The sequence below is a fragment of the Leucoraja erinacea genome, chromosome 2, assembly GCF_028641065.1.
Source record: "Leucoraja erinacea ecotype New England chromosome 2, Leri_hhj_1, whole genome shotgun sequence".
In the NCBI taxonomy this organism is placed as follows: Eukaryota; Metazoa; Chordata; class Chondrichthyes; order Rajiformes; family Rajidae; genus Leucoraja; species Leucoraja erinaceus.
In genome coordinates this window covers 46,368,178-46,390,467 of record NC_073378.1, presented here as the reverse complement: position 1 = coordinate 46,390,467, position 22,290 = coordinate 46,368,178, and the positions used below count along the sequence as shown (strand labels likewise).

At 41.8% G+C, this 22,290-nt stretch overlaps 2 pseudogenes; one reads left to right on the top strand and one right to left on the bottom strand.

Annotated features, from left to right (window-relative positions):
* The first annotated feature begins 2,161 nt into the window (after window positions 1–2,161).
* LOC129705795 (V-type proton ATPase 116 kDa subunit a 4-like) overlaps window positions 2,162–22,290 on the top strand; it is a 70,857-nt pseudogene continuing 50,728 nt past the window's right edge.
* On the bottom strand, window positions 14,896–15,001 carry LOC129693403 (U2 spliceosomal RNA; annotated as a pseudogene).

Sequence of the window (22,290 nt, the reverse complement as noted above, 5' to 3'; positions counted from 1 at the left end):
CCCCATTATTACCTCTTTAATAATTGACTCCAGCATCTTTCATACCAACGAACTCAGGATAACTGGTCTGTAATTTCTCGTTTTCTCTCGTGCTCCTTTCTTGAAAAGTGGGATAACATTAACTATCCTGCAATCCACAGGAACTGATCGTGTCTGCCTTCAAAGGACCCACATTTAATTTTGCCATTATTTTTCCCTGAACATATCTAAAGAAGCTTTTACTGATCTTCTTTACATTCCTGGCCAGCTTCCCTTCATACTTCATCTTTTCAGCCCATATTGCCCGTTTTGTTTCCTTCTGTTATCCTATGAAAGTTTCCCAATCCTCTGGCTTCCGGCTACACTTGGCTGTGTTATACATCTTTTCTTTTAGTTTTATTCTATCCCTAAATTCTCTTGTCAGCCACGATTGCCTCCTACTCCCCTTAGAATCTTTCTTCCTTTTTGTAATGAAATGATCCTGCGTCTTCCGGATTATGTCCAGAAATTCCTGCCATTGCTGTTCCACTGTCATTCCTGCTAGGATCCCTTTCCAGTCTACCTAGGCCAGCTCCCCTCTCATGCCTTCATGGTCCCCTTTGTTTAACTGCATCACTGACACTTCCGATTTAACCTTCTCCTTCTCAAATTGCAGATTAAAACAGATCATATTATGATCACTACCACCAAGCAGTTCCTTTACCTCGAGTTCTCTTATCAAATCTGGTTCATTGGACAACACTAAATCCAGAATTGCCTTTTCTCTGGTCGGCTCCATTACAAGATGCTCTAAGAATCCATCTCGGAGGCCTTTGCAATTCCTCAACTCAATCCACAGTGACTCTACTTTGTCAGTCCCTATATCTTCCCTCGCAAGGGACTGAATTTCATCCCTCAATAGTAGAACTGACCCCCCCCCCCTCCTCTGCCCATCTGCCTGTGCTTTCTATCAGATATAAAACCATGAATATTAAGTTCCCAGGCCCGATCCTCCTGCAGCCACGTCTCGGCCTCACAATGTCATATCTACCGACCGCTAACTGAGCCTCAAGCTCAGAGCTGGTCGGAGGGAGGGGGCAGAGGAACAACTACAGAACTGTTTGGAGTCTGTAGACTTGGCAATATTCAAGGACTCGCAACTACTTGAACGAATATATGCCACAGTTGTTACAGACTTCATTAAGAAATGTATGGAGGACTGCATCCCCACCAAAATCTTCCGAGTGTTTCCCAATCAGAAACCTTGGATGAACTTTGAGAGCCGCACTCTGCTAAAGACCAGATTCATGTCTGATGATATAGTGGTCCCCAAGAAGTCCAGATACGACCTTGGTAAGGCCATCAAAAAGGCTAAAAGGTACTTCTACTCCAAGCTGGAGGATGAGACAGATGTTCGGCAGCTGTGGCTGCTTTAATTTTGTGACCTCTGTACACATGGACCTATTTGTACTTTTACCTTATTTAATTATTTTATAGCATCGATACGGAGGTTGCAATGTTAATCTCATTGTTCTTGTACAATGACAATAAAGATATAATATTATATTATTATTACTAAAGATTTTTATGCTGTTCTGTCCAGATTCTGAGGCAGCTGCCATGATGCTTTTGTTTTGTGTGGTCAAATCTTCCCACATATTTCACAGTTGGAAGAAAAGCTACAAGCTGGCTGATTTGGAATGCTAAATGACAACTTACCATTGAGTTACAATAAACTGTGGCAAGGACCACCTGTATCAAGTTGTAATCTCATAATTTATCCTTGACATTCAGTTGCATTTTATTTTCCATTCCCCTATGAATGGCATTATGGGGATCACTATTGACGATTATTGACCATAAAGTGATCTGGATCAAGTATTTAGCTGCTATAACTTTGTATGTTGAAGTGAGGAAACCAACTCCGTATTTTGCATATCTGTTCCATCAGGTGTACAGTTCATAACATGATTGCAAATCATAGACTAGGAAAAGGATGAAAGATGTAAGCTGCTCTGCGCACTGCAAGCCATAAACATAAATGGGGACTTTTGGTGGCACTATGACGGCTTAGGGCACGCGCTAATCACCTCCGCACCGTCTAACGCTAAAAACCTATTGAAAATTTAATCCGGACAGATCTAAAAATACTCACCGGAAGACGTAAGTGACATCATCAGAACGCGACCCCGATACTTTTAAAATGCCCGGTAGGCGCTTGCCTAAACAGCCGCGGAAACATCAACCAGAAGTTATTGAAGGCCATGAAGAAGCCTCCACCTCGATTATGGCACAACCCCGAGAGGAAGCAGCAAGGCAGCCTCCGGATTTGGAAGACATCCGTTCACTACTGTGTCAAGAACTTTCGGCTGTGAAGGCAGAAATCTGTGGCAAGATTGACAAGATTGATGCCCGTATAGAGGAAGTGAATTCCGACTTGAAAGGGGTAATCGACAGGCTTGAAACCAACATCAGCCGTAAGTTGGAACCTATTCTTGTTACTCACAAAAGCAAAGCGAGGCTATTCGGGAATTGGAAACTGCTGTGGCTTTAAATGTCGAGACAACACACAGACTGATGGCTGAGGTGGAGCATATCTCCGGGTTACTAACTAAAGTAACAGAAAAATGTCTAGATTTGGAAGGGTGCTCTAAACGTCAGAACCTAAGTTGGAGTGAAAGAAGGCAAAGAACATGGTAAAAATCCTGACCAGGCTCACAGAGCTCTGAGAGCCCGGTCAGACACCACAGCCCCACCAAGACATTTGATCCTGAGGGTGCACCACTGCCGTGTTCCAGATGATATTCTGCAGAAAGTTGCCAGCAACAAAAACCTAACTTTTCAAGGTGAAAACATATGGATCTTCAGAGACTTTCCTGCCGAAGTCGTTAAGAAAAGAGCACTCTTCTCCAAGTCAAGAGCTATTCTGAGGGATATACCAGATCTCCGATTTGGCTTATTATATCCTGCCAAATTGCGAGTTACTTATAAAGGGGTTGAATCCTTCTTTACTGATCCTAAAAAAGCATTCAATTTTGCCCAGGACACTGTGAGATCTGTCAAGCGATAAGTAATACTTTACTGAGTTTATACTGTGATGATAATCAATAAGTTTATACTGTGTTTATAACCAATAAGTTGTTATAAACCAACACTTAGATTCTGTTAATATGTCAAAATAGTATTAATAGAAAGTTAAGTAATAAGTGCATGGACTAGAAGGGCCGAGATGGCCTGTTTCCGTGCTGTAACTGTTATAAGGTTATAAGTGCCGTATGTTAGTTACATTTTTCAATATTCAACTACTTAGTTAGATCCCACTAGGATACTTAACTTCTCGGGAATGTTGATTCCCTGATGGATTTAAATATTTTTATGGTTTGTTCTGTTTAGTTTTTATTAACTCCTTAAAGTGTGGAGTTATCCAATATTATCTATCTTACGGATGTTTTCACTAACTTCCACTAGCAGCATTCTTATATGCTGTAATTTTTGTTGCTTTTCTTTTTCCCTTCTAAACTCTTTACAAAATATCTCATCTATCTTTACCAATGTACATTTTTCTTGGAGATATCTCTGGGGGATAGGGGAAATGGGGATAGGGCTCACCCACCCAGCATTTAAAGGAAATATTTCAAATAATGTGTTGGACCATTTAAATCAAAAGAGACCATGTAAGCTTTAAAATGCAAGATGATATAGCTAGGAAAATAATGGGGAAAGGAATTACATTTTGTAGTTGGAACATTAGGGGCGTTAATGAGCCAATTAAAAGGGATAAATTATTAGCCGATTTAAAATCTATTAATACTGATATAATATTTCTTCAGGAGACGCAACTCAAAAATGGAGCTCACAACAGGCTGAAGGGTAGGTAGATTGGACAATTATATCACTCTACGTTTTCTTCCAAAGCAAGAGGAACAGCAATTCTAATTCGTAAAGGTATACCATTCAAACATAAATCCACTATAGCTGATAAGGAAGGCAGGTACATTATAATATCACATGAATTGTATTCAACTACATTGACCATGGTGAATATTTATGCTCCTAATTTAGATAATCCCCAGTTATTTAATAAAATATTTAATACAATTCCAGATTCTGGCCAGCATAATCTGATAATTGGGGAATTTATCCAAGATCAATGCTTGGATAAATCTTCACTTCAAAGGAAAAGTACATCAAAATCGAGTGACCTTTTAAACACCTGTATAAACAACACAAACATAAGAGATGTATGGAGGACTGCCAATCCTTCTGGAAGAGAATACTCTTTCTATTCAGGTGTTCATAAAGTTTAGACAAAAAGCTGACTATTTCTTGGTTGACGCCAAACTTATCCCTTATACCTACAATCCAAAATATCACAACATTATTATTTCGGATCACTATCCCCTTACTTTTTCAGTAAAATTGGAAGGAATGAATTAAAAACAGTCGTTTTGGAGATTTAATCCACAAATACTAGCTCAGGCAAGCTGTTTTGACTATTTGAAGCTACAGATGAAAACATTTTTTGAGACAAACGACACCTCCGGTATTTCTCCATCCTTGCTATGGGAAACTTTTAAAGCCTATGTTAGAGGCTGTATTATCACATACCAAGCTTTTCAAAACAAGAAAAATAAGACTGAACAATTGGAATTAGAAAAACAGATAAAACAGTTAAACCTAGAAAATGTGGCTGATTCAACCATTGTAAAACATAATAAGATACCTGCACTTAAATTCAAATTAAACCAGACTCTCAGCAAAAATTATTAGGGTATTTCAATATACTAAACAAAATTTTTTTGAATTTGGTGATAAACCACACAAACTGCTAACACGCCAACTTTGCATATTAGAGAATGACCGTACTATACACAAAATTAGATCAGGAAAAGGAGATTTGCTTACACTGCCTAAAGATATCAATGAAAGATTCTTACAATTCTACCAAACACTATATTCATCAAAAACAACAGTCGATTCTGCAAAGTTGAAAAGCTTTCTTGAGAATTGCAATCTCCCATCTCTTAATGAGGGGGAACGGGATGAATTAGGCGCAGAGATAACAACAAAAGATATTGTAGAGACTATTAAATCATTGAAAAGTGGAAAAACTCCTGGCCCGGACGGAATAACGAATTTTATAAAAAATGTAGTGATTTAATCTCTCCACGCTTACAAGCCCTTTACATTCAAGCATTTAAAGAACAGACTTTACCACAAACTTGCTGAATCAAATATAACATTAATTCCAAAAAAAGGTAAAAATCTCGAGGAGCCTGGATCCTATAGGGCAATAGCCCTTTTAAATACGGATCAGATGATACCAGCTAAGACTTTGGCTCGTAGATTAAGCCTAGTTATCGGTAAATTAATACATCCGGATCAAACTGGGTTTATACCTAAACAACATTCGTTTTATAATTTGAGACGTTTGTTTAACATAATATATTCACAGAGAATGACAAACGAAGACCTAACGATTATTTCTTTAGATGCAGAAAAAGCTTTCGACAATGTGGAATGGTCTTATCTTTTTACAGTGTTGGAAAAATTCCAATTGGGAGAAACCTTTACTTTACTTTATGGGTGAAGCTTTTATACACTAATCCGTCAGCTAGAATATTGACAAATCAAATGCTTTCACCTAAAAAAAAATTTCTAGGGGTAACAGACAAGGATGTGCTCTTTCCCCAATGTTATTTGCTTTAGCCATAGAACCCCTTGCCGAAAGTATCAGGTCCCATACAAGCATTTATGGATATAATACCAAATATACCTCCAATAAAATTTTGTTATATGCAGATGATATACTTTTATACATTACCAATCCCCAAGTTAATATTCCAAATGTTTTAAACATTATAGAACAATTTGGTTATTTTTCTGGATACAGAATAAATTGGAACAAAAGTGAAACCATGCCAATAAAAGAACATGACCCTTCTCAACACCAACAATTTCCTTTCAGAATCGTTACTGAAAAGTTTAGATATCTTGGATTTTTCGTGATTAGAAAGTATTCCTCTTTGTTTAAAATAAACTTCCCACCATTTATCACTAAATTGTATGCCTACATCCAATTATGGAAAACACTTCCTATCTCCCTTATTGGTAGATTAAATGCCATAAAGATGATCTTCCTTCCGCAACTTTTATACTTATTCCAATCAATACCGATATACCTCCCTAAAAGCTTTTAAAAAGAAATTGACTCTATTGTCACTAACTTTATTTGGGACTACAAAACCCACCGAATACATAAAAGACATTTGTGCAAACCCAAAGAAAATGGAGGAGTAGCTCTACCTAATTTTCTTTTTTACTACTGGGCAACTAATATTAAAAATATAACTTTCTGGTTGGACGATACATGTCAACGTGTAAATTGGTTAAAAATGGAGAAGGAAGATTGTTTGCCTTTTTGTATAGTTTTGATCCTCCTATCTCCAATATATCTGGATAAGTCAACGTATGAGCATAATCCGAAAGTACATAGTACTATCCGTAACTGGAAACAGCTGAAATTCAGTCTTAAATTGAGAAATATGTCTCTCCTTCTTCCTATTGCAAATAATCCCTCGTTTAAACTGTCAATTTTAGATGTGGTGTTTGTTCAATGGAAGAACCTGGGAATCAATACTGTGGGAGACCTCTATAAGAAGGGAACTCTCTCCTCTTTTCAAGAAATATGACTTGAATGCCAATAATTTTTTTAGATATTTTCAAATCCGAGATTACGTGAAAAAATATACACAAGACTGTCCTCTTATGGGTCCAGATATATTAGACAATTGTTTGAATAGACATGCCGATACAAGTAAGTTGATATCTTACATTTACAACACCCTTCTAAATATTGACATCCCACCTTCTGAGATTTATAGGCGAGCATGGGAGGACAGCTGGTTTTACCCATTTTGAAAGATATATGGCAGGAAAACCTACAATACATACATTACTGTTCTTTAAATGCCTGATACAATTTAAAGTATTGCATAGGTTATACCACTCAAAGACCAAATTGAACAAGATCTTCCCAACTGTCTCTCCCCCTTGTGATAAATGTCACTTTCAAGATGCCACCCTAACTCATTCGTTTGTATCCTGTATAAAAATACAAAACTTCTGGACGGAAATATTCAATATTATTTCTAAAACACTTAAAACTCAATTGGAGCCAGATTCAAAACTGATAATATTAGGAATGTCAGAGGGCTGCCCTAATCTAACGATATTTCAAAGATGCTTCCTTGACTATGGTTTAATAACTGCGAAAAAACGTATACTTAAATTCTGGAAAAAGATAACAGTCCCCACAGTGAAGATGTGGATCACAGAAATGACCGAGGCACTACATCTAGAAAAAATAAGGCTTGTCTTGACTGACAAACCAGATCAATTTTCAAACAATTCGTCTCCTTTTATTGAATTTCTTTAACAACATAATGGTTGAACACAAACTCAAAACCGAAGCTAGGGTGAGGTGAGCGGGCGTATGGAAGGGCAGTGGGATATATCTCCGCTTCTTTCACTCCTTCGTTAGTTCTGGAGTTTTACTTTTTTCTTTTTCGTGTTTTTCTTGAAATTCTTTCTTTTCTTTTTCTTTTCTTCTTTCTTTCTCTTTATTCCTTTTTCTTTTTTTCCGATCTAGTTATTAGTTTATAAAATGTTAAAACTGAAGCAGTATGAAAATTGTATAACTGTAATGTCGATTATTGCCTCTTTGTACAATTGCTTCTAATAAAAGGATTTTAAAAAAATAAATCAATAAAATAAATGTGTAAACGAGGCACCTTGGGAGCATAGACATAAAATACTGGAGTAACTCAGCGAGACAGGCAGCATCTATGGACAGAAGGAATGGGTGACGTTTCGGGTCGAGACCCTTCTTCAGACCTTGGGAGCATGCAAGGAGTTGGAGGTGCAATTCTCACATTAGAATTAAGAAGGATGAGAGGGAATCTAATAGAAACAAATACAATTATAAAAGAACTGGACACGCTATATGCAGGAAAAATGTTCCCAATGATGGGGGAATCCAGAACCAGGAGCCACAGTTTAAGAATAATGGGGAGGCAATTTAAAACTGAGATGAGAAAAAAAAGTTTCCACCCAGAGAGTTATGTATTTGTGGAATTCTCTGCCACAGAAGGCAGTAGAGGCCAATTCACTGGACGAATTTAAAAGAGAGTTAGATAGAGCTTTGGGGGCTAGGGATATGGGGAGAAGACAGGCACCGGTTACTGATTGTGGATGATCAGCCATGATCACAATGAATGGTGGTGCAGGCTCGCAGGGCCAAATGGCTTAATGCTGCACCTATTTTCTATGTTTCTATGTTTCTAGAAATTACTTGGAGTGATAATGCTAAAAGCCGACAATTCCACCGAGCAGATGGTTCATTATCATTTTCCTTTATCTTGGAAATGTGATTTACTTTATGAGACACCAATGCATTTTGTTCCCTTCTTCTCTGTAAAGTAAATCAACTGAGCCACACACATCTGTCCTTCTCCTTCCAGTGCTCCTTGCAAACGGGACGGAGGGGGCGCTGAACTGCAGCAGCCTCTACCTACAGCCTGTCTGTTATTTCAATCTTTTTTTAAATTTTTAGTTAGTCTAAAGTTTTGTGTAGGGGGAAACTTTAACTTTTCTATGTGGGGGAGGGGGGCAGGGTAAGGGGGAGACCGTCTCCCAGTGTCTTGATGGCGGGAACGCGACTATTTCTCCGAGTCGCGTCCTCGCCCCCCACCTCGCGGCCTACCAGCTGGATCGAAGCGGCCTTTCCTGCCGGGGACCGGGAACCGGACCAGGGCTGCTACAGCGGCGGCGCACGCTGGAGTCACCGCGGAGCGGGCGATGCCTACCTGGGTCGCCGTTTGGAGCTTCGGAGCGTTGGGCCGCTGCTCCAACATCGTGGGGCTCTGGTGCGGAGAGAGCTTCCAATGCGGGCGGCGCTGAACAACATCGCGGAGTCCTGGGGCGCCTTGCAGAGGGTCTGCAGCAGCAGTCTCCACCCGGCGCGGCCAGCGGACTTTGGAAGCTGCCAACTCCGGTAGGAGGGGGCCGACTCTGGTGTCCACGCCGCTGAGGACGTTCCGCAGCCCCGACGTCGGACTTGTATCACCCTGGCGAGCGGTCCTGGACATCGGGCCGCCCGTAGCTGCAACTGCGGAGGGCTTGGGGAGGCCCTGACCACGAGGAACAATGGAGGAAGAGACTGACTTTGGTGCCTTCCCACACAGTGGGAAACTTTGATTCTGCTGTGTGGGGATGTTTTATGTCAAATTCTATAGTGTGTGTTCTTTATACCCTTTCTGGCCCTCCCTTCACCACCTCCAGTTTAAATTCCAGTTGGAGTATTTTGGAGGACCCAAGAACCAAGAACCAACCAAACCAACCAGTAAAATACAATGGAAGCATATATGAAGCATATATGTGAAATGCCTGATATCCAGTTCCGATTTCTAGGGAATTCTATTGTTCTACCAATTATACTATTATTTATTTAGATGCAGTGATATGAAATACATGAAACACAAATTATGTGAAGCACTTATTCTGGCTTTGTTTGCTATTGACACTCTACTTTCAAGAGTTGCGTGCAAAGAGAGGTTCGACATAGATATGTTAATATATACTGTAGAGAAATCGTGGTGAGATATTAGAACACACTGTGCAAGATATCACCTAGGTCAAGAAGTATAATGTGCATGGAACTTTAGCTGTAAAATGGTGTGCTATGCAGATTTTGGAAACCTGTGGATTCACTGAGAAAGGATTGATAAATAGTTGTTATTCCATTGAGCAATTACTATTCAATACTCAAGAGAGAAAGAGAGTGGTGGTTTGGATTAGTTTTCAATTGCTCTAGTTATTTTGGAGGCAGTTCTGCCATGATGGACTGAAATGGCTTCTTATTGTTCCATACATTAATAAGGTTGGTGTGTAGTGAAATAATAAAATCAGTGAGCTCTTGGATTGAAACAGTCAATCGCAGTCTCAGCTCATTCTAAATATCTACCAAGTGAGAACCTGTGATAACAACCTTCAGAAATAAAAGGAACAAAAATAATCTTGTTAATGGTCAGATTTTTAAATGCATACATTTTAAATATATAATTTTGCTCCAACAATGAATTTCCTCCTGTAGCACTGCACTCCCTTAAAGTCCTTGAGGCCCAAATAATTACTTTACTTAAATATATTTAATCAAGGACCTGAATAGTTCTAATATAGAAACCAATAAATGCTTATTTGCTGAAACTTGTAGCCTTGACATTTCTTTTGGTTTAAGAGCTGACCTGTAGTATCTCCTGGATTAATTCAGTTGACGTGGCATTGTCCAACATATTTAACAAAGAAAATATTATTTCATCCTAGAAGCAATTTAAAATGATGACATATTGAAGCAGCATCAATTATTTGCACGAGCAGCTCAATATATTGCGAAGAATTAAACTATTCAATCTTACGGCTTTTTGAGCTGAATTAATATACCAGATCGTAAATAAAAAGCAGAAAATTAGCCACCAGAATATAAAAACGTCTGTTGATGTTACGGAATGAAAGAAAAAATTCTGAATGCACAGGAGATGAAAAACCGTCTCTGAGAAAAAGATCACTTTGTGTTTTCCATAAGATCCTTCAAGGTTTTATTGCAGCCTCGCTAACAGAGTTTTATTTTTACTTTCCAAATTCTGACAGATGAAGTAACTGCTCAATAAGATTTAGTCTGACCTGAGATGTTATTCTCCCCAACAGTGCTGCCTCACAGTACCTGTTTTCCCAGCATTTTCTGTTTTTATTTCAAATTTCCAACATCTATAGTTTCTTTTGTTTCTGTTTTGGGTTGGTATTTTTCCTTTAATTCTTTTTAAAGAAATGTGTCACTCATACATATTTTTCTAAGAGATCATGTGTCCATTGAACTTTGGCCAAAACCTATATATCCATCGCTGTACCTTATAAATCCTTGAATGATTAATCTGAGCATTAACTATATATTTGAGCAATCTATCTGTGGACCAGTTCAGAACATAATGGTGCACCCCATTTTATTTCCTTTGATGAGATTGGGTCGAGCAAAAATGCCTCAACTTAAAAGAGTTTTTTTTCCCATATTTCTTACAGATACTTGTCCAGCCAGAGAAACACAAGAAGAATTTGCTGCTCTCTGCTGCCAAAGATGTCCACAAGTGCAATGTTAAAGTAAAGAAGAGGAAGGCAATTTATTACACACTAAATCTCTGTAACATCGATATCACCCAGAAGTGTTTGATAGCTGAAATAGTAAGATTAAACGAGAACTTACCAGTTTGAGGTTTGATCTGTATTTTATGAGGAGTTACGATGAGGGATTACGTGAAGAAGCCCGCTTCCACGCATGCGTGTCATACTTCAAAGCAGCGGTGTGAGGTCACAGGAACCTATAATGATCTAACATAGTAAGATTACCAAAGAGATACCAGTTTTTGATATGATCATAAGAGGGTGGGAGCGGAGGGCACGTAATCCCTCATCGTAACTCCTCATAAAATACAGATCAAACCTCAAACTGGTAAGTTCTCGTTTAATCTTACTATTTTACTTCGGAGTCACGTGAGTGACTACGTGAAGATTTCAAAGCTCTGTGACCTCATGCCGTGGAACGAGTCCATGCTTCACAAACTGCCTTGGGTATTGGGAGAGAGCATCATTAGTAATTTTAAACACAATTATACAAAGAGTTGTGTGGTATAACGAAAAATTATATAACATTTTTTAAAAATTTGAGAATCATAGCCCTGTAACCTTTCGGGCAAATTATTTTGTTGAACATAAAATGTTTTCTTAATACAATGATGGCTCCAAAAAATAACTGGTTTATTATAAAACCTGTGGAAAACCCTTTTTTAATGACCATCCTGCCATTCTGAGGATTTGGTCTGTGGGTACCTGTACAATTTTTGCTGCGGATGTTGCTGCAGCCCTGGTGGAATGAGAGTTAAAACATTAGTGTCTATTTCTGCCATTTTTAGGACCTATTTGAGCCACCTTGATATAGTTTGAGTCATGACCCTTTCATGCGGTTTCTTGTAAGAGATAAACAACTCCATTCTCTGACCTCGAATGTTCTTAGTATATTCTATGTATTGTTAGATGTGTCTTGCTATACAGTCGTTTGCCATATGGGTGTACCATAAATTCAAACACTTGACCCGAGGAACCCGATCTGTTTTCTTTTATTAAATCCTGTATGACAACACCAGTTTCTCGGTGAGATGATCAGGGAGTCCAGGCTCAGTTTGCTTAATGGCTGGACTTGTTGTGCGGTAAATAACACCATGAGCATAACCATCTTCCTGGACTGTTACTGAAGTGACAACGCTGTTATGAGCTACAGACTCCTCAGCATGTTGAGAAACGACACCCACGTCCCAGATTTCGGAGTACCTGGTTTTCTTACCAGGGGTGCGTTTCCACCGCGTGCCGCTCCGTTCCTTGTGATAGGTAATTGGAGAGTGCACTTGTGGCACTATTGAAGGTACTGTAGCTCCATCGATTATCCTAATGGAGGCTTGTAAAAATTCCAATACGGCCAGAATGTTCTTGGCCTTTTGGTCGAGATTGTTGTCCAAGCAGTATATGCCCCATTTCTTGATGTGTCCAAGGTACTGCTTCCGTGTTGACAGTCTTAGTGCAGATGAGATGAGATTCATCGTCCTGTCTGACAGTGTAGTGGGTCTGTTAGACTCTACAAATCAATAAATCCATAGTGTTATGGCATGGATGACTGCCTCCAGTCACTGGATAAATCAATAATTTTTTGGCAATGTTCATAGGGAACATGGTTCTAACACCATCCCCTGTAAGACTGAAATACCATGATTGAGAAGGTCAGTCGGGTACTCTGAAAATTCCAGATGCCGAGTGTGGTTGAATTATCCCTAGTACCCCAATGATGGGTCCGAACGGGGGAAAACCTCACCCTATGGCTTATTTACATAACAATGCCAAGCTGGTTTACGAATTTTAGTACATAATAATGGGGCTAATGATTGCCCCTTATGTAAGCTCTATATTGCCAAAGTTCCTCTATTGAGTCAATGCCTGCCATATAGAAACCCACAACTGACACCAAGTCTATATCAATAATAAGAGCATCCATCTTAAAATGAATATCTAAAACAAATGTGTTTAGGGTTAAAATCAATGATAATCCTGCAACCCTACTCTATCTTATATTTAATAAATATGTTCAATCCCATCTTTTGTGTACAATTCTTGTAGCACCATGTGGGTTTTAGATTGTTTGGTTTATGTAAGGACAAAATGCCCTTCTGGTGTATGATGTACTGTGGTTAATGGGATGAGAAAAACTCTATCAGATAACCCTGAATACTGCTGAGATTATATGAATCTGTAGTGATTATATACCATACATAACTGTAGTGTTGCAACCTCCCCTACCCTCGTAGGTCCCTATTTTAACAGAAGAAAACAAGGTTCTGGTTTAATATTTCTTGTTCGGGGTTGTGTGGGAGGTTGAGGCTTCCGCATCTTCCAGGGTGGCCGCCCTGGCCATACCCTAAAACGGATCCTGCAGGTTATATTGATTTCTGACCCTGCTACTGGTATGAGCCACATTTTTTATGGCCTTGCCTGTGGCTGGTATCATGCTCCAAAATAGGCCCTTGCGCTGGCCTTGATGAGCCCCAGTGTCTTGGCTTAGTCCACACACGGTTTTTATTTGCAAATGGTAGCATTTTTGGGGTCCTAGTGCTGGCTGAATGGCCGCCTTCCACGTGTAGTTCAGGTTATATTGCATATTATTAAACAGATCTAGTGCGTCTTGATGGTCTTTGGTTACCTACGTTTAGTCCAGGGTGCTGGTGTGTGCTATGATGCCTTCCGTCAATCCCTTGAAGGTTCTCTGGATCTTGAGGTCCTGGTTCCTGATGTTCGTCCATATGCTGCCAAATGCATTGGTTTACACTGGGCACCTGTAATGCCTCACCGTTGCCAGGTGGCAGATGTCTGGCCAGTGTTTGTAAATTTTTCTTGTTGGCGTTTTGTGGCCAGACATATAGTAATACTATTGCCATCCTGGATCCAAGTCTACCCATGTTTGACTTGGCTAAAGTAATCGGCCACCATGTCCAGCAGAGTCCCTGCTGTGTTAGGATCATGGGACGCTGTATTACCAGGCTCTGGCCCATCAGGGTCCTGCCTACTCTTTTTTATAGAGTTAGAGATCTCTAGGGTCCCACACGGGGTACCCATGTGGGGCTAAACTGCTGCCCACTTGTCTTTTGTTCTGCGGACCCCTCTTGCAGGTCAGCCCAGAACTGACCCACAGTGCTCCCCTCTGATGGGGTAAAAGCATTGTGCAGCCCTCAAAGAGGTACTGCTGTGGTTTTATCACGTTGGAGCAAGGCTCCATACACCGCTTCTTCCCGCTCCAGCCCTCTCGGGCACTGGTTGCCGGCGGTTTTTATGCAAAGTCGGACCCTTCCGAGTCCACTACCTTGTTTGATTTGTGTCTAGCCTACCGCTCGGTCACATGGATCTGGCCGGTGCGGGGCCGACATCGGGCACAGCTGATCCCACTACGGTTGATCCAAGTGCCGCTGGCTGCTGCTGGCTGCCCGCTGTTCCATGGTCCTCCTTCTCCAGTTTTGTCCTTCCTTCCGTGAAGTGGATATGGCCGGTGTGGAGGATAACTGGCACAGCTGCTTCCATCTATTCCTTTAACCTGACTTCAACGCTCTCAGCACTCCTGGCTGCTCCTTTATCTTAGACCCCTGGGACCCACCCCCGTACTGACGGTACTGGTCCCTTATGGTCGTTGCAGCCGGTCAACCCCACTCTAATGCCCTCAATTCTGGGCACTCCTACTTATATGGTCCTTAGATAAGGGACATATAAGACATTAAAACTGATGATAACAGCTACTATAGTTTTTATATAATATATAGTCCCTAGATAGGGGGTGTATCAGATATTAAACTGATAAGAACAGATACTACACTTGATCTTAGCCAAAAAGCCGAGAAGCGATTATTGTAACTAAAACCCCGCTGGGACCGATCCTGGTACTCACATACTGGTCCCTTGTAGTAGATTGCAGCCAGTCAACTGCAAAGTCCTTTGCTGCCGAGAAATGAACTTTCTCACCATGCTGGAGCGAAGTTGGGCACAGGTGTTTTTCCCCCTCCGGGAATCGATGTGCCCATGCTGCTCCTGCCGTTGCCAGCTCCTCACGAAGTGCCAGCTGCCACTGCTGCTGTCTGTGCTACTGCAACTGCCGGCTGCCACTGCTGCTGCCGCGCTGCTGCTGCTACTGCCGCTCCTCCGCGGTTCTCCCGCCGGCCTTCTGCACCTTACATGGACCTGGTCCATGTCTGCACCTAGAAAGGTAAGTTGAAGGAAACGCAGGGTCTCTTACCTGCTGTTCCCGACTTTCCTTCTCCCGCCGGTGACCGTCGTTCCCTGTGTCGGGTTCGAGCCGCTTGGACCGACCCCGGTGTTCACGGGCCTGGTCCTTCGCGGCAGTTCCGCAGCCGGTAACCCCGGCTGTTCCTATAGATCCCCTGGACCCTGGTGCTTACCTTGTGAACAAGGTTTTCAGCCCGAACGTCCCGTTCCGACTCCATAAGTGCCGCTGCACTCGCTGAGCGTTTCGAGCCCCGGTACCGCTGGTCCGTGCTGTCTGTCCCGCAGCCTCTGTGCTGGCTGCTAGCGACTGGTCCCAAGCCAGTCTCGTTTGAGACTGGCATAGGGACCTTTTTTACTTTGCTTCCCGCCCGGCCGAGAGGTGAATTTTGCCGGTGCGGGAGCAAAGTCGGGCTCAGGTTGTTCCCCTCCAGGGAAACTCGTGCTGTTGCTGCTGCCGGCTGCTCGCCCTCCACGGGTCTCCCCGCAAGCTTTCCGCAGCCTCCTAAAAGTAAGTAGTAAAAAGGAACGCAGAGTCTCTTACCTGCTGTTCCCGACTTTCAAATCTCCCGCTTGGGGAACGCCGTTCCCCCCTGTGTGACTCGTTGCAATGCGTGTAGCGATATGACACGCATGCGTGGAAGCGGGCTTCTTCACGTAGTCACTCACGTGACTCCGAAGTAAAATCTGGTGTCCTGCTACAGACCTTAAGAAAGTTCACTGCACATTAACAAAAGAGGTGATAAATATCACAAAAGTGTCAAACAAATAAGGGACCTAAATTTACTTGCGGCTCTAAAACTGCCTTGAGCGTTTTCAGTTGGCCTACAAGTATTGTTGTAAAATTATCATTATATTTAGGCTATCATTATTCTGTGTTTGTTTTTATTCATGCCAACAATCAGCTTTGAGTTTTCAGTGTTTAAAGGTTTAAATGATGGTCATTAACTATTCTGAAACATATAAGCGTTGATATTATAACATATTGTCATACTGCCGTTAATGACAATTCCTCACATTCAAACTATCTGAAATTGCAGAGCAAAGTAGGATTTGTGGACCATGAGTAGAATGGAATGGAGGAAAAGAATTTGTGTTGGAGAGAGATTATTAATAGGAAACATGTTATCCTGGAACAAGTAATAATAATAATAATAAATTTTATTTTTGGGCGCCTTTCAGGAATCTCAAGGACACCTTACAGAGATTAACAGGAATAAAAAACATATAATCAGAATAAAATAAATAATAAAGACATCACAGAAACACAAATTAAAAACAGAATTCAGTCCAAAAACAAAAAATAAAAAACACAATGTGAAAAGAGAGCAGCGGCAACTAAAGCGCGCCAGCGTCCACTCTCCCTGCCGATAGCCATGTTGGACACAGACTAACAGGATTACTTACAGACAAAAAAATCATCCCCCCACAATGATTACCACTGTGGGGGAAGGCACAATGTCCAGTCCCCAATCCCAAGTTCACCCAAAGTCAGGCCTATTGAGGCCACCACTGTTGCCTCTACGGAGGCCCGATGTTCCTGGCCGTTCTCACCGGGTGACCTTGCCCCAACATCGGGAGAGTCCTCCTGGAACGGCCGCTTCCTAGATGGAGACCGCAGCTTCCGAAGCCGACATGGAGCTCCCAGGCTCCCGATGTTGAAATCGGTGCCGCCCACTCCGCTCCGCAGACCCGCAGCCCAGAGGTGTTGCTCTCGGCGGTCCAGCTCACCGGAGCTCCAGTGCATCGATCCAACGCGGTGACCCAGGCAAGGCATCGCCCGCTCCGCTCCGCAACAGCGCCCCAGCGTTGCGCCGCCGCCGAGGCCGAGGTGCTGGACGGTCCCCGCCAGGAAACGGCGCTCCAAGCCCGCTGGTAGGCCATGAGGACGGGTCGACGGGCAGCCCGGAGAAAAAGCTGCCTCACCGACCAGGTAGGGACTTAGAAGTAAAATTGCCCCTGACCCCCTACATTAAAAAGTCCATTTCTCCAAAGGACGAAACACAGGACTCACTAAAAACTTTTTAAAAAAGCAAAGTAAACGGACGGCTGCTGGTTAGTAGCCGCTCCCCAAGATGGCTCCTCCTCCTGTGAGTAGGAGGAGTTTCAAATGGAGTTCAGGAATCCAAAGAACTGGTGGATGAAAGAGTAGCAGCAAGAATTGGTGATGAAATGAAGGGTAGTAATTCTACATAGACTTGTTGAAGTAGGTTTTAGTGACCGTATGGTTTCAGTTTGCAAAATGTTTGAAGACAAAGGTTGACTCTGACCCAAAGATACAGAGAGGTAATGAACTGCCAAAATGAAGAAAGATTGATCCCATCACATGAAAAAACGATCAAGTAAACCAGTGGCATGTTGAAAAAGATGCTTCCACTTCTCTATGGGGAAGATTGGAGGGAAAAAGACAGTGTGTGAGAGAGTGGGAGAGAGAGATCTTATCTGCATGGGATATGAATGGGAACAAAGCCTTACAGTGCATTTTTAAGCACATTAAGAGCAACAATAGCTACAATAAATATGCAGTAACTTTGTTCTTGAACCTTGAGGTGACCGTTTTCAAATTCCTACACCTTCTTTCCAATAGTAGCAGTGAGAAGAGAGGGTGGCCAGGGTGGTATAAATCGGACAGATTATCAGAGATGTGCACACCATGGACCTTGAAATCGGTGGCTCGCTCCATTGCCATCCTGCTGATGAATACGTGCATGGTCTCTAAGATTTCCCTTCCTAAAATCATCAATAAGTGTTGATCTTACTAACGCTGAGAGCAAGATTCTTGTATTGGCACCACTCCACCAGATTACTGATTTACCTCCAGTACTCTGACTCTTTGTGACATAGAAACATAGAAACATAGAAATTAGGTGCAGGAGTAGGCCATTCGGCCCTTCGAGCCTGCACCGTCATTCAATATGATCATGGCTGATCATCCAACTCAGTATCCCGTACCTGCCTTCTCTCCATACCCCCTGATCCCCTTAGCCACAAGGGCCACATCTAACTCCTTCTTAAATATAGCCAATGAACTGGCCTCAACTACCCTCTGTGGCAGAGTTCCAGAGATTCACCACTCTCTGTGTGAAAAAAGTTCTTCTCATCTCGGTTTTAAAGGATTTCTCCCTTATCCTTAAGCTGTGACCCCTTGTCCTGGACTTCCCTAACATCGGGAACATTCTTCCTGCAATAGTGACCTGTGAGTCAATAAAAAATGGCAGTATCATTGGTGAATTAAAAAATGTCGTTAGCGCTGTGACCGGCTACATAATTATGGGTATTGCAAGAATGGAGCAGGGGACTGAACATATAGCTTGGACCTGCCCCCATCTTGATGGTCAGTGAGGAGGAGGTATTGTTGCCAATCCATATTGATTGAGGTGTGTAAATGAAGAAATTGGGAATACAGTTGCATCGGGATGAACAGAGCCCCAGTTCCCTGAGTTTGGCAAAGAGTTCAATAGGAGCCAGAGTGTAGCAGCATTTTACCAACAGCTGGGCAGCAGCTCTGGAACCATTTTTAGAAACCCTGCCATTCTCAACATTGGGCTTTCAAAACTCTTGGTGGTCTGTTGCTTGATGTACTTAGTCATTGTGAAGGCACAGCTGTTGCCTCCAACTATTCAGTGAGCAACTGCGGGGCAGTGGTAGAAGGACAAATAAGCAGACAATTGGTACGCAAGTTAGTGGATAATATTCTGAGGGATAAGATATATATTTCCTTGGATATGCAGGGGCTGATTCGGGATAGTCACTATGGTTTTTGTGCGTGGGATATTGTGTCTTAAGAATTTGATTTTGTTTTTTGAAGAAGTAACCAAAAAGGTTGATATGGGCAAAGCTATAGACATTGTTCATATTGACTTCAGCAAGGTATTTGACATGCAAGGCTGCTCTGGATTGCATTAGATTGCATAGGATCCAAGGAGAGATAGCTGACTAAATAGAGAATTGGCTTCATGGGAGGAAGCAGATTGTGATGGGGCTGTCCCACAGTTTAATGGGGCTGTCCCTCTGTACGTGCTAATTCAAGCGTTCTCCTGAGTTTCCTGATTCGAACTCGGAGAATTACGGTAATAGCCGCTCGTAGGTATTCGGGGCTCTCGTGGACATTTTTCAACGTGTTGAAAAATCTTCACGAGTCTTCAGGAGCTTACCGCGTTTCCCGAGTACCTGCCGTTAGCGTTACGAGCCACTAAGAGATGTCCCGAGCTCCAACGTACCCACTATGTACATTCTACGTGCTTACCGCGAGTTGATTTTTTTTAAAACTCGGGTGAGCTCTTGAATTACCTCATACAGTGGGACAGGCCCTTAAGGTTGTTTTCGGTCTGCAGGACTGTGACTAGTGATGTGCCTCATTGCTGGACTCATCACTGTTTGTGAGTTATATCAATGATTTGGATGAGAATGTAGAAGGTATTATTAGTTAGTTTACAGTTGACATGAAAGTGGGTGGTATCATGGATAGCAATTATAGTTATTTAAAATTACAGCAAGACCTTGATCAGTTGGCCGAGTGAGACGAGGAATATTTAAGGGGCTGTCACACTGTACGAGCTAATTCAAGAGTTCTCCCGAGTTTTAAAAAAATCAAACTCGTGGTAAGCACGTAGAATGTACGTAGCGGGTACGTCGGAGCTCGGGACGTCTCTTAGCGGCTCGTAACGCTAACGGCAGGTAATCGGGAAATGTGGTAAGCTCGGGAAGACTCGTGAAGATTTATCAACGTTGAAAAATGTCCACGAGAGCCCCGAATACCTACGAGCGACTATTACCGTAATTCTACGAGTTTGAATCAGGGGAAACTCGGGAGAATTCTTGAATTAGCTCGTACAGTGGGACAGCCCCATTAATGGAGTTGAATGCACTTAAGTGCGAGATGTTGCATTTTGGGAAGTCAAGCAGGGCCAGGACCTACACAGTGAATGGCAGAGCTCTGGGGAGTGTTGTAAAGCAGAGGGATCCAGTAGTGCAGGTACATCGTTTCCTGAAAGTGGCATCATAGGGCGGTCAATCAATCAATCAATCAATCCAAAACTTTATTGTCATTCAAAAATACACCAACAAATGCAAGTCTGAACAAAATGTTGTTGCATCTGGCTCACCGTGCAACATAAAACAACAAAAGGATAAAATGGATAAAAAGATAAAATAGATAATTTAAAGTCTGATGGCTCTTGAATTCCATATAAGGAAATATATAATTCCATATAAAGAAGGCATTCGGTACATTGGCCTTCATTGATCAGGGTACTGAGTATAGAAGGTGGGATGTTTTGTTACAAGACATTAGTGAGGTCGTATTTGGAGTATTGTTTTCAGTTTTGGTCACCCTTCTATAAGAAAGATGTTATTAAGCTGGAAAGAGAGCTGAAAAGATTTATGAGGATGTTCCCAGGAATTGAGGGTCTGAACTATAGTAAGGTGTTGACATGTTGTTGAAAATTACAGCATGGAAACAGGGCCTTCAGCCCATCAAGTCCATGCTGACCATTGCTCACCAGTCACACTAATTCTTCCATGCAAATGACACCTTGTTATGTTTCTGTGGTCTCTTAATCACTTTAATGCAATGACAATGCTTACCCTTGCAGGTGATCCTTGAGTAACTCTTTTCTAAATTGACCATCTTGGGATGGGTGGCACTTGGCCACACTATCTACATGACTATGGAGAAAGGCACTTATGAATTCATGGTGAAATAATATATTATGTCTTCTCGAGTGAGAACAAAGACCATGTCAAAAAGTACTGAAAACAGCAGGTCAAACTGCATCCACACAAAGCAAGCAAAACAGAGTTAAAATTAGAGTTCATTGACTTTTCATCAGTTTAGATATGAAAGACGACAGTCATTCAGTAGTGTATGAAGGTTGATAATCACATTATAATGTCTGAGGTTTGGGTTATTCAGCACTGTCGGGCAGTGGTCCTGTAATCACTGACAAAACATGCTGCTGTACATGCATATGAAGTAGTTATATTCAATACACAGGGCACGAGAACTGGAATGCTGATCTACAGTAACTCTGCACTGTGTGAGACATGGATCGTGATCGACCATCATTCTGCAGTGAATAAGAGCTGGATAAGTATTGATCACTTCACAGCGGTGTAGTGATGTAGTCAGTCTTTATGGGCACTCTCATCTGAACCGTCTGGGTGTGAATTGAGTTTAAATGTTCAGAAAAATATATAAGTGCTTAAATTAGAAAGTATAGGTGATGCTACATTCTGTTTTGAACTGTCTGATGTGCAGCACAAAATTCTCAGCCTGACATGTAGATTTAATATTATTCAGTCAGTGCACTGGCAATGTTTATTCCAGTCACATATGTGAACAGCAGCTCATGAAAAATGGATAGCCAATATAGTTAAAAGAAAAAGGCAAATTCGGCCTTTTTACTTTGACGTTATTGATCTTTGACAGTTCATGCTGGCAATGCTGTGTGCATAAGTAACATAATCGATGGGTCTTTCCTATTGTTTAACATTTTCCTTCTGGGTGCTCTTGCTTGGTATTATTTATCTCTGTATCGATTACTATGCCCCTCGTCTGATCAGTTAAACAACTCCCCAGTCAGGTTTTCTTTTTATTTGATTCGATTTTCCCTTGCCTCTCCTCTTTGTTCCCTGCTCCACCAAGCTGGGAGGATGGGCAAGCAAGTCACAGATTTCAACATGACCTCCCCCCTCCACTCTGATGCACAGTGTTGCAGTCTGGCCCCCTGTGGACAACTCATTTCATTTCCAGCAAATGCATGTCCAGCGCTATTCCAGCACTGAAAGTTAGCTCTAAATTGCGCATACAAAATTCAGTCCTGGTTTGAGAGTAAACATGCAGAAACATTACATGTTTGATGAGCTCTCTTCCCCGACCACATCATTGTCAGCCAGTGCTCATGCTTCAGAGAT